Source organism: Odontesthes bonariensis, chromosome 14, assembly GCF_027942865.1.
Source record: "Odontesthes bonariensis isolate fOdoBon6 chromosome 14, fOdoBon6.hap1, whole genome shotgun sequence".
Classification (NCBI taxonomy): Eukaryota; Metazoa; Chordata; class Actinopteri; order Atheriniformes; family Atherinopsidae; genus Odontesthes; species Odontesthes bonariensis.
The window spans coordinates 3,005,106-3,020,192 of record NC_134519.1 but is presented as its reverse complement, the minus strand read 5'-3'; the positions used below and the strand labels follow the sequence as shown (position 1 = coordinate 3,020,192).

The window sequence follows — 15,087 nt, the reverse complement described above, 5'->3', positions numbered from 1 at the left end:
ACGTGGAACCAAACGTAGAACCAAACGTACGTAGAACCAAACGTACGTAGAACCAAACGTACGTAGAACCAAACGTACGTAGAACCAAACGTAGAACCAAACGTACGTAGAACCAAACGTACGTAGAACCAAACGTAGAACCAAACGTACGCAGAACCAAACGTAGAACCAAACGTACGTAGAACCAAATGTAGAACCAAACGTACGTAGAACCAAACGTACGTAGAACCAAACGTACGCAGAACCAAACGTAGAACCAAACGTAGAACCAAACGTAGAACCAAACGTACGTAGAACCAAATGTAGAACCAAACGTACGTAGAACCAAACGTACGTAGAACCAAACGTACATAGAACCAAATGTAGAACCAAACGTACGTAGAACCAAACGTACATAGAACCAAACGTACGTAGAACCAAACGTACGTAGAACCAAACGTAGAACCAAACGTACGTAGAACCAAACGTAGAACCAAACGTACGTAGAACCAAACGTAGAACCAAACGTAGAACCAAACATACGTAGAACCAAACGTAGAACCAAACATACGTAGAACCAAACGTACGTAGAACCAAACGTAGAACCAAACGTACGTAGAACCAAACGCAGAACCAAACGTAGAACCAAACATACGTAGAACCAAACGTACGTAGAACCAAACGTACGTAGAACCAAACGTACGTAGAACCAAACGTAGAACCAAACGTACGTACAACCAAACGTACGTACAACCAAACGTAGAACCAAACGTACGTAGAACCAAACGTACGTAGAACCAAACGCAGAACCAAACGTAGAACCAAATGTACGTAGAACCAAATGTACGTAGAACCAAACGTACGTAGAACCAAACGCAGAACCAAACATAGAACCAAACGTGGAACCAAACGTAGAACCAAACGTACGTAGAACCAAACGTACGTAGAACCAAACGTACGTAGAACCAAACGTACGTAGAACCAAACGCAGAACCAAACATAGAACCAAACGTGGAACCAAACGTAGAACCAAACGTACGTAGAACCAAACGTACGTAGAACCAAACGTACGTAGAACCAAACGTACGTAGAACAAAACGTAGAACCAAACGTACGTAGAACCAAACGTACGTAGAACCAAATGTAGAACCAAACGTACGTAGAACCAAACGTACGTAGAACCAAACGTAGAACCAAACGTACACAGAACCAAACGTAGAACCAAACGTACGTAGAACCAAACGTACGTAGAACCAAACGTACGTAGAACCAAACGTACGTAGAACCAAACGTACGTAGAACCAAACGCTTTTAATGCACTTTAAACGTCAGCCAGCACCTCAGAAACAGGGCCCGTCGTTTAAAGTACGCTTTGTTCAGTTCACTTTCACCGTCCGGCACAGCCAGCAGCCAACAGTAAACATGGCGCCCAAGCGGTACAAACGCTCGAAAGTTTGGTTCCACATCCCTAAAAAAGACGACAACAGGGCAACTTGCAAAGTGAATATTTCACCAAAGGGAGGAAATACTACCAACATGCAATAACTATGAATGAATGTCGCGTTTTCGATCTGCTCCGGACTAACGTTGGCGAATCTGAACCGAATCGTAGAACCAAACGTACGTAAAACCAAACGTACGTAGAACCAAACTTAGAAACCTACATGTATAAAGTACTAGCGACTTCAGACTTGAGTAGAAGTAGAAGTGCTCTTTAAGCACCGTACTTAAGTGGAAGTACTAAAGTATTAAACATGTTTTGTACTTAAGTATTGCAAGTAGTTTATTTTTAAAATTACTACTCAAGTACTGAAAGTAAAAGTAAAAGTATTTTGTATGATTTGTCTTTCACTCCGGCGAATGAAAACAGAGACTAGTAAGTAGGGCCAGGGGTGTTCTTCTTCCTCACCGCCACCACCACGATCACTCGAAGTTGAAGGTGTTTCTGGTTCTTCCTTCTTTGGTTCAAACAAAGCAGGCAGGCAGCAGAGCGAAAGAGGCTGAGCAGAGAGCAGCACGAGCGGTCTTCTCACCCTTCAGTTTGCACACATTAGATCTACGTCATGTATAACTTCGCGCCACAGTAAAATTGGATGCAACGGTTGTTATAGCAACCATAAACTCCAAAAGGGACGTTAGACTTGAACTAGAGCGACTGTGGGGTTTGGAATGATTCCTAACACGTTTATAATAACGAGTAACGATGCAGCACATAAAAAATGTATCGGAGTAAAAGTACTAAACTCATTGAAAATATGTACTGAAGTAAAAGTGGAAGTAGGAGAAAAAATAATACTCCAGTAGAGTAGATACAGCATTTTAGTACTTAAGTAGAGTAGTGAAGTAGTTCTACTTCGTTACTATACATCTCTGCTTAGAACTAAACGCAGAACCAAACGTAGAACCAAACGTACGTAGAACCAAAAGTAGAACCAAACGTACGTAGAACCAAACGCAGAACCAAACGTAGAACCAAACGTACGTAGAACCAAACGTACGTAGAACCAAAAGTAGAACCAAACGTAGAACCAAACGTAGAACCAAACGTACGTAGAACCAGACGTAGAACCAAACGTAGAACCAAACGTACGTAGAACCAAACGTAGAACCAAACGTAGAACCAAACGTACGTAGAACCAGACGTAGAACCAAACGTAGAACCAAACGTACGTAGAACCAAACGTAGAACCAAACGTACGTAGAACCAAACGTAGAACCAAACGTACGTAGAACCAAACGTAGAACCAAACGTACGTAGAACCAAACGCAGAACCAAACGTAGAACCAAACGTAGAACCAAACGTACGTAGAACCAAACGCAGAACCAAACGTAGAACCAAATGTACGTAGAACCAAATGTACGTAGAACCAAACGTGGAACCAAACGTAGAACCAAACGTAGAACCAAACGTACGTAGAACCAAACGTACGTAGAACCAAACGTACGTAGAACCAAACGTACGTAGTACCAAAAGTAGAACCAAACGTAGAACCAAACGTACGCAGAACCAAACGTAGAACCAAACGTACGTAGAACCAAACGTAGAACCAAACGTACGTAGAACCAAACGTACGTAGAACCAAACGCAGAACCAAACGTAGAACCAAACGTAGAACCAAACGTACGTAGAACCAAACGTACGTAGAACCAAACGTAGAACCAAACGTACGTAGAACCAAACATAGAACCAAACGTAGAACCAAACGTACGTAGAACCAAACGTAGAACCAAACATAGAACCAAACGTAGAACCAAACGTAGAACCAAACGTAGAACCAAACATACGTAGAACCAAACGTAGAACCAAACATACGTAGAACCAAACGTACGTAGAACCAAACGTACGTAGAACCAAACGTAGAACCAAACGTACGTAGAACCAAACGTACGTAGAACCAAACGTACGTAGAACCAAACGTACGTAGAACCAAACGCAGAACCAAACGTAGAACCAAATGTACGTAGAACCAAACGTAGAACCAAACGTAGAATCAAACGTACGTAGAACCAAATGTACGTAGAACCAAACGTACGTAGAACCAAACGTACGTAGAACCAAACGCAGAACCAAACGTAGAACCAAATGTACGTAGAACCAAACGTACGTAGAACCAAACGCAGAACCAAACATAGAACCAAACGTGGAACCAAACGTAGAACCAAACGTAGAACCAAACGTAGAACCAAACGTACGTAGAACCAGACGTAGAACCAAACGTAGAGCCAAACGTACGTAGAACCAAAAGTAGAACCAAACGTACGTAGAACCAAACGCAGAACCAAACGTAGAACCAAACGTACGTAGAACCAAACGTACGTAGAACCAAACGTACGTAGAACCAAAAGTAGAACCAAACATAGAACCAAACGTAGAACCAAACGTACGTAGAACCAGACGTAGAACCAAACGTAGAACCAAACGTACGTAGAACCAAACGTAGAACCAAACGTAGAACCAAACGTACGTAGAACCAGACGTAGAACCAAACGTAGAACCAAACGTACGTAGAACCAAACGTAGAACCAAACGTACGTAGAACCAAACGTAGAACCAAACGTAGAACCAAACGTACGTAGAACCAAACGTAGAACCAAACGTACGTAGAACCAAACGCAGAACCAAACGTAGAACCAAACGTACGTAGAACCAAACGTAGAACCAAACGTACGTAGAACCAAACGCAGAACCAAACGTAGAACCAAATGTACGTAGAACCAAATGTACGTAGAACCAAACGTGGAACCAAACGTAGAACCAAACGTAGAACCAAACGTACGTAGAACCAAACGTACGTAGAACCAAACGTACGTAGAACCAAACGTACGTAGTACCAAAAGTAGAACCAAACGTAGAACCAAACGTACGCAGAACCAAACGTAGAACCAAACGTACGTAGAACCAAACGTAGAACCAAACGTACGTAGAACCAAACGTACGTAGAACCAAACGTAGAACCAAACGTAGAACCAAACGTACGTAGAACCAAACGTACGTAGAACCAAACGCAGAACCAAACGTAGAACCAAACGTAGAACCAAACGTACGTAGAACCAAACGTACGTAGAACCAAACGTAGAACCAAACGTACGTAGAACCAAACGTAGAACCAAACGTACGTAGAACCAAACGTAGAACCAAACGTAGAACCAAACATACGTAGAACCAAACGTAGAACCAAACATACGTAGAACCAAACGTACGTAGAACCAAACGTACGTAGAACCAAACGTAGAACCAAACGTACGTAGAACTAAACGTACGTAGAACCAAACGTACGTAGAACCAAACGTACGTAGAACCAAACGCAGAACCAAACGTAGAACCAAATGTACGTAGAACCAAACGTAGAACCAAACGTAGAATCAAACGTACGTAGAACCAAACGTACGTAGAACCAAACGCACGTAGAACCAAACGCAGAACCAAACGTAGAACCAAATGTACGTAGAACCAAACGTACGTAGAACCAAACGCAGAACCAAACATAGAACCAAACGTGGAACCAAACGTAGAACCAAACGTACGTAGAACCAAACGTACGTAGAACCAAACGTACGTAGAACCAAACGTACGTAGAACCAAACGTAGAACCAAACGTACGTAGAACCAAACGTACGTAGAACCAAACGTAGAACCAAACGTACGCAGAACCAAACGTAGAACCAAACGTACGTAGAACCAAATGTAGAACCAAACGTACGTAGAACCAAACGTACGTAGAACCAAACGTACGCAGAACCAAACGTAGAACCAAACGTAGAACCAAACGTAGAACCAAACGTACGTAGAACCAAATGTAGAACCAAACGTACGTAGAACCAAACGTACGTAGAACCAAACGTACATAGAACCAAATGTAGAACCAAACGTACGTAGAACCAAACGTACATAGAACCAAACGTACGTAGAACCAAACGTACGTAGAACCAAACGTAGAACCAAACGTACGTAGAACCAAACGTAGAACCAAACGTACGTAGAACCAAACGTAGAACCAAACGTAGAACCAAACATACGTAGAACCAAACGTAGAACCAAACATACGTAGAACCAAACGTACGTAGAACCAAACGTAGAACCAAACGTACGTAGAACCAAACGCAGAACCAAACGTAGAACCAAACATACGTAGAACCAAACGTACGTAGAACCAAACGTACGTAGAACCAAACGCTTTTAATGCACTTTAAACGTCAGCCAGCACCTCAGAAACAGGGCCCGTCGTTTAAAGTACGCTTTGTTCAGTTCACTTTCACCGTCCGGCACAGCCAGCAGCCAACAGTAAACATGGCGCCCAAGCGGTACAAACGCTCGAAAGTTTGGTTCCACATCCCTAAAAAAGACGACAACAGGGCAACTTGCAAAGTGAATATTTCACCAAAGGGAGGAAATACTACCAACATGCAATAACTATGAATGAATGTCGCGTTTTCGATCTGCTCCGGACTAACGTTGGCGAATCTGAACCGAATCGTAGAACCAAACGTACGTAAAACCAAACGTACGTAGAACCAAACTTAGAAACCTACATGTATAAAGTACTAGCGACTTCAGACTTGAGTAGAAGTAGAAGTGCTCTTTAAGCACCGTACTTAAGTGGAAGTACTAAAGTATTAAACATGTTTTGTACTTAAGTATTGCAAGTAGTTTATTTTTAAAATTACTACTCAAGTACTGAAAGTAAAAGTAAAAGTATTTTGTATGATTTGTCTTTCACTCCGGCGAATGAAAACAGAGACTAGTAAGTAGGGCCAGGGGTGTTCTTCTTCCTCACCGCCACCACCACGATCACTCGAAGTTGAAGGTGTTTCTGGTTCTTCCTTCTTTGGTTCAAACAAAGCAGGCAGGCAGCAGAGCGAAAGAGGCTGAGCAGAGAGCAGCACGAGCGGTCTTCTCACCCTTCAGTTTGCACACATTAGATCTACGTCATGTATAACTTCGCGCCACAGTAAAATTGGATGCAACGGTTGTTATAGCAACCATAAACTCCAAAAGGGACGTTAGACTTGAACTAGAGCGACTGTGGGGTTTGGAATGATTCCTAACACGTTTATAATAACGAGTAACGATGCAGCACATAAAAAATGTATCGGAGTAAAAGTACTAAACTCATTGAAAATATGTACTGAAGTAAAAGTGGAAGTAGGAGAAAAAATAATACTCCAGTAGAGTAGATACAGCATTTTAGTACTTAAGTAGAGTAGTGAAGTAGTTCTACTTCGTTACTATACATCTCTGCTTAGAACTAAACGCAGAACCAAACGTAGAACCAAACGTACGTAGAACCAAAAGTAGAACCAAACGTACGTAGAACCAAACGCAGAACCAAACGTAGAACCAAACGTACGTAGAACCAAACGTACGTAGAACCAAAAGTAGAACCAAACGTAGAACCAAACGTAGAACCAAACGTACGTAGAACCAGACGTAGAACCAAACGTAGAACCAAACGTACGTAGAACCAAACGTAGAACCAAACGTAGAACCAAACGTACGTAGAACCAGACGTAGAACCAAACGTAGAACCAAACGTACGTAGAACCAAACGTAGAACCAAACGTACGTAGAACCAAACGTAGAACCAAACGTACGTAGAACCAAACGTAGAACCAAACGTACGTAGAACCAAACGCAGAACCAAACGTAGAACCAAACGTAGAACCAAACGTACGTAGAACCAAACGCAGAACCAAACGTAGAACCAAATGTACGTAGAACCAAATGTACGTAGAACCAAACGTGGAACCAAACGTAGAACCAAACGTAGAACCAAACGTACGTAGAACCAAACGTACGTAGAACCAAACGTACGTAGAACCAAACGTACGTAGTACCAAAAGTAGAACCAAACGTAGAACCAAACGTACGCAGAACCAAACGTAGAACCAAACGTACGTAGAACCAAACGTAGAACCAAACGTACGTAGAACCAAACGTACGTAGAACCAAACGCAGAACCAAACGTAGAACCAAACGTAGAACCAAACGTACGTAGAACCAAACGTACGTAGAACCAAACGTAGAACCAAACGTACGTAGAACCAAACATAGAACCAAACGTAGAACCAAACGTACGTAGAACCAAACGTAGAACCAAACATAGAACCAAACGTAGAACCAAACGTAGAACCAAACGTAGAACCAAACATACGTAGAACCAAACGTAGAACCAAACATACGTAGAACCAAACGTACGTAGAACCAAACGTACGTAGAACCAAACGTAGAACCAAACGTACGTAGAACCAAACGTACGTAGAACCAAACGTACGTAGAACCAAACGTACGTAGAACCAAACGCAGAACCAAACGTAGAACCAAATGTACGTAGAACCAAACGTAGAACCAAACGTAGAATCAAACGTACGTAGAACCAAATGTACGTAGAACCAAACGTACGTAGAACCAAACGTACGTAGAACCAAACGCAGAACCAAACGTAGAACCAAATGTACGTAGAACCAAACGTACGTAGAACCAAACGCAGAACCAAACATAGAACCAAACGTGGAACCAAACGTAGAACCAAACGTAGAACCAAACGTAGAACCAAACGTACGTAGAACCAGACGTAGAACCAAACGTAGAGCCAAACGTACGTAGAACCAAAAGTAGAACCAAACGTACGTAGAACCAAACGCAGAACCAAACGTAGAACCAAACGTACGTAGAACCAAACGTACGTAGAACCAAACGTACGTAGAACCAAAAGTAGAACCAAACATAGAACCAAACGTAGAACCAAACGTACGTAGAACCAGACGTAGAACCAAACGTAGAACCAAACGTACGTAGAACCAAACGTAGAACCAAACGTAGAACCAAACGTACGTAGAACCAGACGTAGAACCAAACGTAGAACCAAACGTACGTAGAACCAAACGTAGAACCAAACGTACGTAGAACCAAACGTAGAACCAAACGTAGAACCAAACGTACGTAGAACCAAACGTAGAACCAAACGTACGTAGAACCAAACGCAGAACCAAACGTAGAACCAAACGTACGTAGAACCAAACGTAGAACCAAACGTACGTAGAACCAAACGCAGAACCAAACGTAGAACCAAATGTACGTAGAACCAAATGTACGTAGAACCAAACGTGGAACCAAACGTAGAACCAAACGTAGAACCAAACGTACGTAGAACCAAACGTACGTAGAACCAAACGTACGTAGAACCAAACGTACGTAGTACCAAAAGTAGAACCAAACGTAGAACCAAACGTACGCAGAACCAAACGTAGAACCAAACGTACGTAGAACCAAACGTAGAACCAAACGTACGTAGAACCAAACATAGAACCAAACGTAGAACCAAACGTACGTAGAACCAAACGTAGAACCAAACATAGAACCAAACGTAGAACCAAACGTAGAACCAAACGTAGAACCAAACATACGTAGAACCAAACGTAGAACCAAACATACGTAGAACCAAACGTACGTAGAACCAAACGTACGTAGAACCAAACGTAGAACCAAACGTACGTAGAACCAAACGTACGTAGAACCAAACGTACGTAGAACCAAACGCAGAACCAAACGTAGAACCAAATGTACGTAGAACCAAACGTAGAACCAAACGTACGTAGAACCAAACGTAGAACCAAACGTACGCAGAACCAAACGTAGAACCAAACGTACGTAGAACCAAATGTAGAACCAAACGTACGTAGAACCAAACGTACGTAGAACCAAACGTACGCAGAACCAAACATAGAACCAAATGTAGAACCAAACGTACGTAGAACCAAACGTACATAGAACCAAACGTACGTAGAACCAAACGTACGTAGAACCAAACGTAGAACCAAACGTACGTACAACCAAACGTAGAACCAAACGTACGTAGAACCAAACGTAGAACCAAACGTAGAACCAAACATACGTAGAACCAAACGTAGAACCAAACATACGTAGAACCAAACGTACGTAGAACCAAACGTAGAACCAAACGTACGTAGAACCAAACGCAGAACCAAACGTAGAACCAAACATACGTAGAACCAAACGTACGTAGAACCAAACGTACGTAGAACCAAACGTACGTAGAACCAAACGTACGTAGAACCAAACGTAGAACCAAACGTACGTAGAACCAAACGTACGTAGAACCAAACGCAGAACCAAACGTAGAACCAAATGTACGTAGAACCAAATGTACGTAGAACCAAACGTACGTAGAACCAAACGCAGAACCAAACATAGAACCAAACGTGGAACCAAACGTAGAACCAAACGTACGTAGAACCAAACGTACGTAGAACCAAACGTACGTAGAACCAAACATACGTAGAACCAAACGCAGAACCAAACATAGAACCAAACGTGGAACCAAACGTAGAACCAAACGTACGTAGAACCAAACGTATGTAGAACCAAACGTACGTAGAACCAAACGTAGAACCAAACGTACGTAGAACCAAACGTACGTAGAACCAAATGTAGAACCAAACGTACGTAGAACCAAACGTACGTAGAACCAAACGTACGTAGAACCAAACGTACGTAGAACCAAACGTATGTAGAAACAAACGGAGAACCAAACGTAGAACCAAACGTATGTAGAAACAAACGGAGAACCTGCTGCAGCAGCACTCAGTGAAAGTTGTTCTGGAGTCCCAGAGAGACAGAAAGTTTCCAGAATCTAAAGGAACAGCGTTCTGGAAGCTTCTCCAACCAGCAGGTTACCTGGTTACCTGGTTACCTTACGTTAGCAGGTTACCTGGTTGCCTGGTTACCTTACGTTAGCAGGTTACCTGCTGACAGGATTGGGTATAACAGCAACATCCACCAAAGGTTCAGCCTCTCCAACAAGGATGGGTCGGGGCTCACCGCTTTGGGCCAAACTCCTTCAGAGAATCATCGACAAGTTCAGCAAATCAGGAAAAGATCAGGAAAAGATCAGGAAAGTTTTGGAAAAGTTTAGGAAAAGATCAGGAAAAATCAGGAAAAGATCAGGAAGAGATCAGGAAAAGATCAGGAAGAGATCAGGAAGAGATCAGGAAAAGATCAGGAAATGCTCAAATGTTTCTCAGAGTCAGACTAAAGAACTTCGGTCGGTAAAAATAATTTTTTTTGGGCTCATATCTGTTAAAAAAAGGTTCAAACTAATGAATAAATTACAGATTTAAGTTTTTGTAAAACTTTTTTCATGATTTTAATGTGTTATTTCATGTTTTTGTGTTTAAATAAAGAAACAAAAGAATAAACGTAGAAATAAATCAATTAAATCATAAATTAAATCATAAAGTAAATCATTTGGTGTATTAACACAAAGTTTAAAGAATAAAGCTGAAAATTAAAGCAGAAATATTCATTTAATTTACATTTTAAATATTTTTATGATTCGGTTTCTCATTTAATTCAGAGAAACTTTTATTAACTTCATCTGTCTCTCTGGGATTCAGCAGGAACAGCTTTCACTGAGTGCTGATGCTTCAGATCCCGGTTCTGGTTCTGGTTGCTGAACCCAAAGAACCGACAGCTCGAGCTGAATCTTAACTTTCATCCTTCAGCAGTTTCTCTTCACAAACTTTGCTCTGCTCTCTGCCTGGGAAGCAGGTTTAATGCTGCTCTGCATCCAGCTCACAGATTCAGTGGGATTCCACAGAAAATCCAACCGTCTCCAGCTTAAAGTCTGTTTAAAGTCACTCTGAAAGTCCCAAACTCCCATTAATGCTGACTTTAATCCCAGATTTCAGCTAAGAATTTAGATTCTGGGGGCGGTCGGTGGCGTAGTGGGCTGAGCAGGCGCCCCATGTACAGAGGCTACAGTCCTCGCTGCAGCTGGCCCCGGGTCGACTCCCGCACCGAGCGGCCCTTTGCTGCATGTCTTCCCCCTCTCTCTGCCCCCCGCTTCCTGTCTCTCTCCAACTGTCCTATCATTAAAGGCATAAAAAGCCCCAAACAATACTTAAAAAAAAAAAGAATTTAGATTCTAAAGTAATGATGCTTTGCTTTAAAGCTCCTGATCTTAAATCCATCACTTCACACGTCATTCAGCTCATTCAAAGTTCTTATTTAAACTCCTGCTATCGACCTAAAAACTCAAATAACTTCTCAAATTTACAGTTAAAGCTTCTTAAAAGTGACATAAAAAGATCATTTTCTCTAACACTGATGCCACTGATTGTCATTACTATCTTATAAATTTGAAATGAAAGTTATAATTCAGCCTTAATGTGTCAATATTTAATCATTTTTGGCTTAAAACCAAACATTTGATTCATCATTTCAACTTAAAAGTCAATTAAAAGTTCTTATAAATCTCATTTTTATCAGATAATCTTCACTTTTCATCTTCTTTTAATGTTATTTATCTTCTTAAATATGACTCAAAAAGTCTAGTTTGACTCTCTTGGACATAAAGTCCAGTTAAAAACAACATTTAGTCTCTCGTATCGTGTTTTAAAGTCAGAATTTCATCTTAAAAGTCAGTTAAAAGTCATAAAATCTCAGTTATATCAGATAATCTTCACTTTTCATCTTCTTTTAATGTTATTTATCTTCTTAAATATGACTTAAAAAGTCTGGTTTGACTCTCATAGACATAAAGTCCAGTAAAAAAACAACATTTAGTGTCTCGTATCGTGTTTTAAAGTCGGAATTTCATCATAAAACTGAAACATTTTATCACCAGTTAATGAGGAACACCGATCAGCCACTATATTAAAACCAGGCGAGTGGTGCCAGATGGCGCGCGCACACCTGGCTCGGTTCCGACAGATGTTTGTGCGGGTCAGATGTGCGCCACATCTGGAGGATCCGCGGCTGTTTTCAGGCAGAAAGAATCGTGCTGATCAACGTCCCTGAGGGCCAGATGTGGGCCAGATGCGGTCCGGACACTCGTCCCTATCTGGGCCGGGGCATCGGTTTGTGGACCCCCTCCTCCCGGGGTATCAACACAGAAGCGCAGCGGAGCGCCTCCCAAAATGAACGCTGCTCAGGAACCAGCTCCCCGGCTGCTGACGCCTGCTGAGCGGAAGTGGCCTGCCGGCGGCTCCGGTGCTGCCGGCGGCTCCGGTGCTGCCGGCGGCTCCGGTGCTGCTCAGGCCCGGCACCAAAGGTCTGAACAAAGCGACCTGAGAGCAGAACCCTGAAGTTTTCCTGAGGCTGCAGGACCCGACATGTCCGATCTGAGCGGATCCACCCCGGAGCTCACCCACTCCTCCCCGCGGTGCCCTGCGGGGCCCAGCGGCCCCCGCTCCCCGGAACACAACCCCCTTCCCCCGGCTCCTCACCTTCGCTGATCGCTGATCGATAAGTGGGTGGATCGATGGCGTGTGCACGCGCTCCGGTGTGTCCGCGGTGGTCCAGGTGTCTCCCGGCGGGCCGCCTCCTCTACATGCTGGGTGCGCGTGAACCCGGAAAAGCGGCCGCGCGAGGCTCCGTTAACTATAAAAGGAGTGATTTCCTCAGGAGGAACTGAGCCGGCAGCCAATCAGCTGCAGCGGCAACCTGGGGTCGGCCGACGGAGGGAACCTGCTGACCTGCCGACCTGCGGCCGGGAGACGGGACCAGGGACCAGGAGGGTCCGAGATAAGGTCTGAGGAGGAGAGAGGAGCTGCACAGCTCTGTCCCGGCTGGTTTGGGAGCGAGCTGCAGCATGAAATGTGAAAGTTGGAGGTTTTTATTAACAGATTTAATGAAGATAAAGAGAGAAAACACGATTTATCTCAGGCGCACGCTGCCCAACACAAGCCAAAGTTAACTCAAGGCGACGACACAAAGCCAAACTTTTGACTTTTTAAGTCAAGAATGGGACATTAATAAAGATTATTTCTTTGGCTTTGGGTTAGAAGAACACGTTACAGTTCAAATGATGAGACACAGTCTATTTTAGAATGTTTTTTTAAAAATAAATCGCATTTTGGATTGGAAATATGATGTAATACTGTGTAATTTATTCTCATCTGAACTGTTTTCTGATGATTATCACCAAAATAAGTTATAATTCTTCCTCTTTTCTGTCAGATTTAAAGTGAAAACCTTAAAACTCTGAGTGTGGGGAGGTGTTTTTGTTGCTATGGTTGAACCTACATCCTGAATTAAACTCAACAACATCAAATTGAGATGAATTATTTGGCTTTATGTTGGAAGAGCACATGGTAAGTTAAAAAGTTTGACTTTTTTAGATGTATTTTTGCACATGAGGGCATTACGGATTGGAAATATAACATTATTTTATCTGATTTGACGTGTTTTCTAATGATTATGACCAAAATAAGCTATAATTCTTCCACTTTTCTGTCAGATTTGAAGTGAAAACGTTAAAACTCTGAGTGTGAGGAGGTGCTCGGCTCCTCTCGGCTCAAACTTTTTACCAAAACATGTGCTTTTCCAACATAAAGCCAAATAACTCATCTTAATTTGATGTTGTTGAGTTTAATTACCTTGGCTTGCTCCTTTTATTGTTACTGTTATTGATATTTTATTGCTAATTTTATTTTTATCTCACTTTTAAATCAAGGTTAAAAACGTTTCTCTTTCCGTGTGCTTATGGTTGAGTTTAAATTTTTCTTTTTCCTCTCTTCTTTGATTGCTTTTAACTGTGTTTTAATTTTTATTCTATTTTTTATTCTCTTTAAATTGCTTGTTTTTATGCTGCTTTATGCTGTTCTTCTAAATGCCTTGTCTTTATGTGCAGAGTTGCCTGTGGTATGAAATGTGCTGTATAAATAAAGATGCCTTGCCTTTCTGTTTAATTTCTTCATCATTAGTTTGGGTTGCACCTCAAATGCTTAAAAAGCGCTTTATTTAGTGTACTTTTTATTTATTTTATATTTAGTGAGCATAAAGGCCTCTTATCTAATGTCAGAACGTCTTTAAGTGTTGGGAGGAAGGAAGGAAACGTGAGAAAGCGGGAAAAGATTCTCCGTCCCACCTGTTCTGAAATGTGAAAAACTGATGAATATTAACAAGTTAATGAAGGGGATGATGAAAAAAAAAAAGTGAAATATCGAGTTAAAACGACCTGAAAGCAAATTAAAAGTTACAGTAAAGTTAAGAATCATTGTTTTTTTTATCTTATTTGTCCGAATTCGGGTCGTTTTTACGTAACTTGTTGACCTAAAAGGGTAAAACTTAAACTTTTTAATCAATTAGTTTTAAACTTCAATCGTTGTTCAGCATTAATGCAAAACACCAAACATGAGAAACGAGTATAAAAGTACAGTATAGTATATACAGTATATACCAGTATAAAAGTATCTCATCTTACAGTATATACGAGTATAAAAGTATCTCATCTTACAGTAATTACGAGTATAAAAGTATCTCATCTTACAGTAATTACGAGTATAAAAGTATCTCATCTTACAGTATATACGAGTATAAAAGTATCTCATCTTACAGTAATTATGAGTATAAAAGTATCTCATCTTACAGTATATACGAGTATAAAAGTATCTCATCTTACAGTATATACGAGTATAAAAGTATCTCATCTTACAGTATATACGAGTATAAAAGTATCTCACCTTACAGTATATACGAGTATAAAAGTATCTCATCTTACAGTATATACGAGTATAAAAGTATCTCATCTTACAGTAATTATGAGTATAAAAGTATCTCATCTTACAGTATATACGAGTATAAA

At 41.4% G+C, this 15,087-nt stretch overlaps 1 protein-coding gene across 2 annotated transcripts in view; it reads right to left on the bottom strand.

Moving 5' to 3' along the window:
* Positions 1-12,897, bottom strand: part of LOC142398549 (CYFIP-related Rac1 interactor B-like) — a 31,020-nt gene extending 18,123 nt beyond the window's left edge. Inside the window, exon 1 of one of the 2 annotated variants that reach the window (XM_075482590.1) lies at positions 12,728-12,897. The gene's annotated coding sequence lies outside the window, so the exon portion shown is untranslated. Of the gene's footprint in view, positions 1-12,194; positions 12,645-12,727 lie in introns of those variants that run through there. The other variant, XM_075482591.1, reaches the window with a different exon arrangement.
* Positions 12,898-15,087: the final 2,190 nt, after the last annotated feature.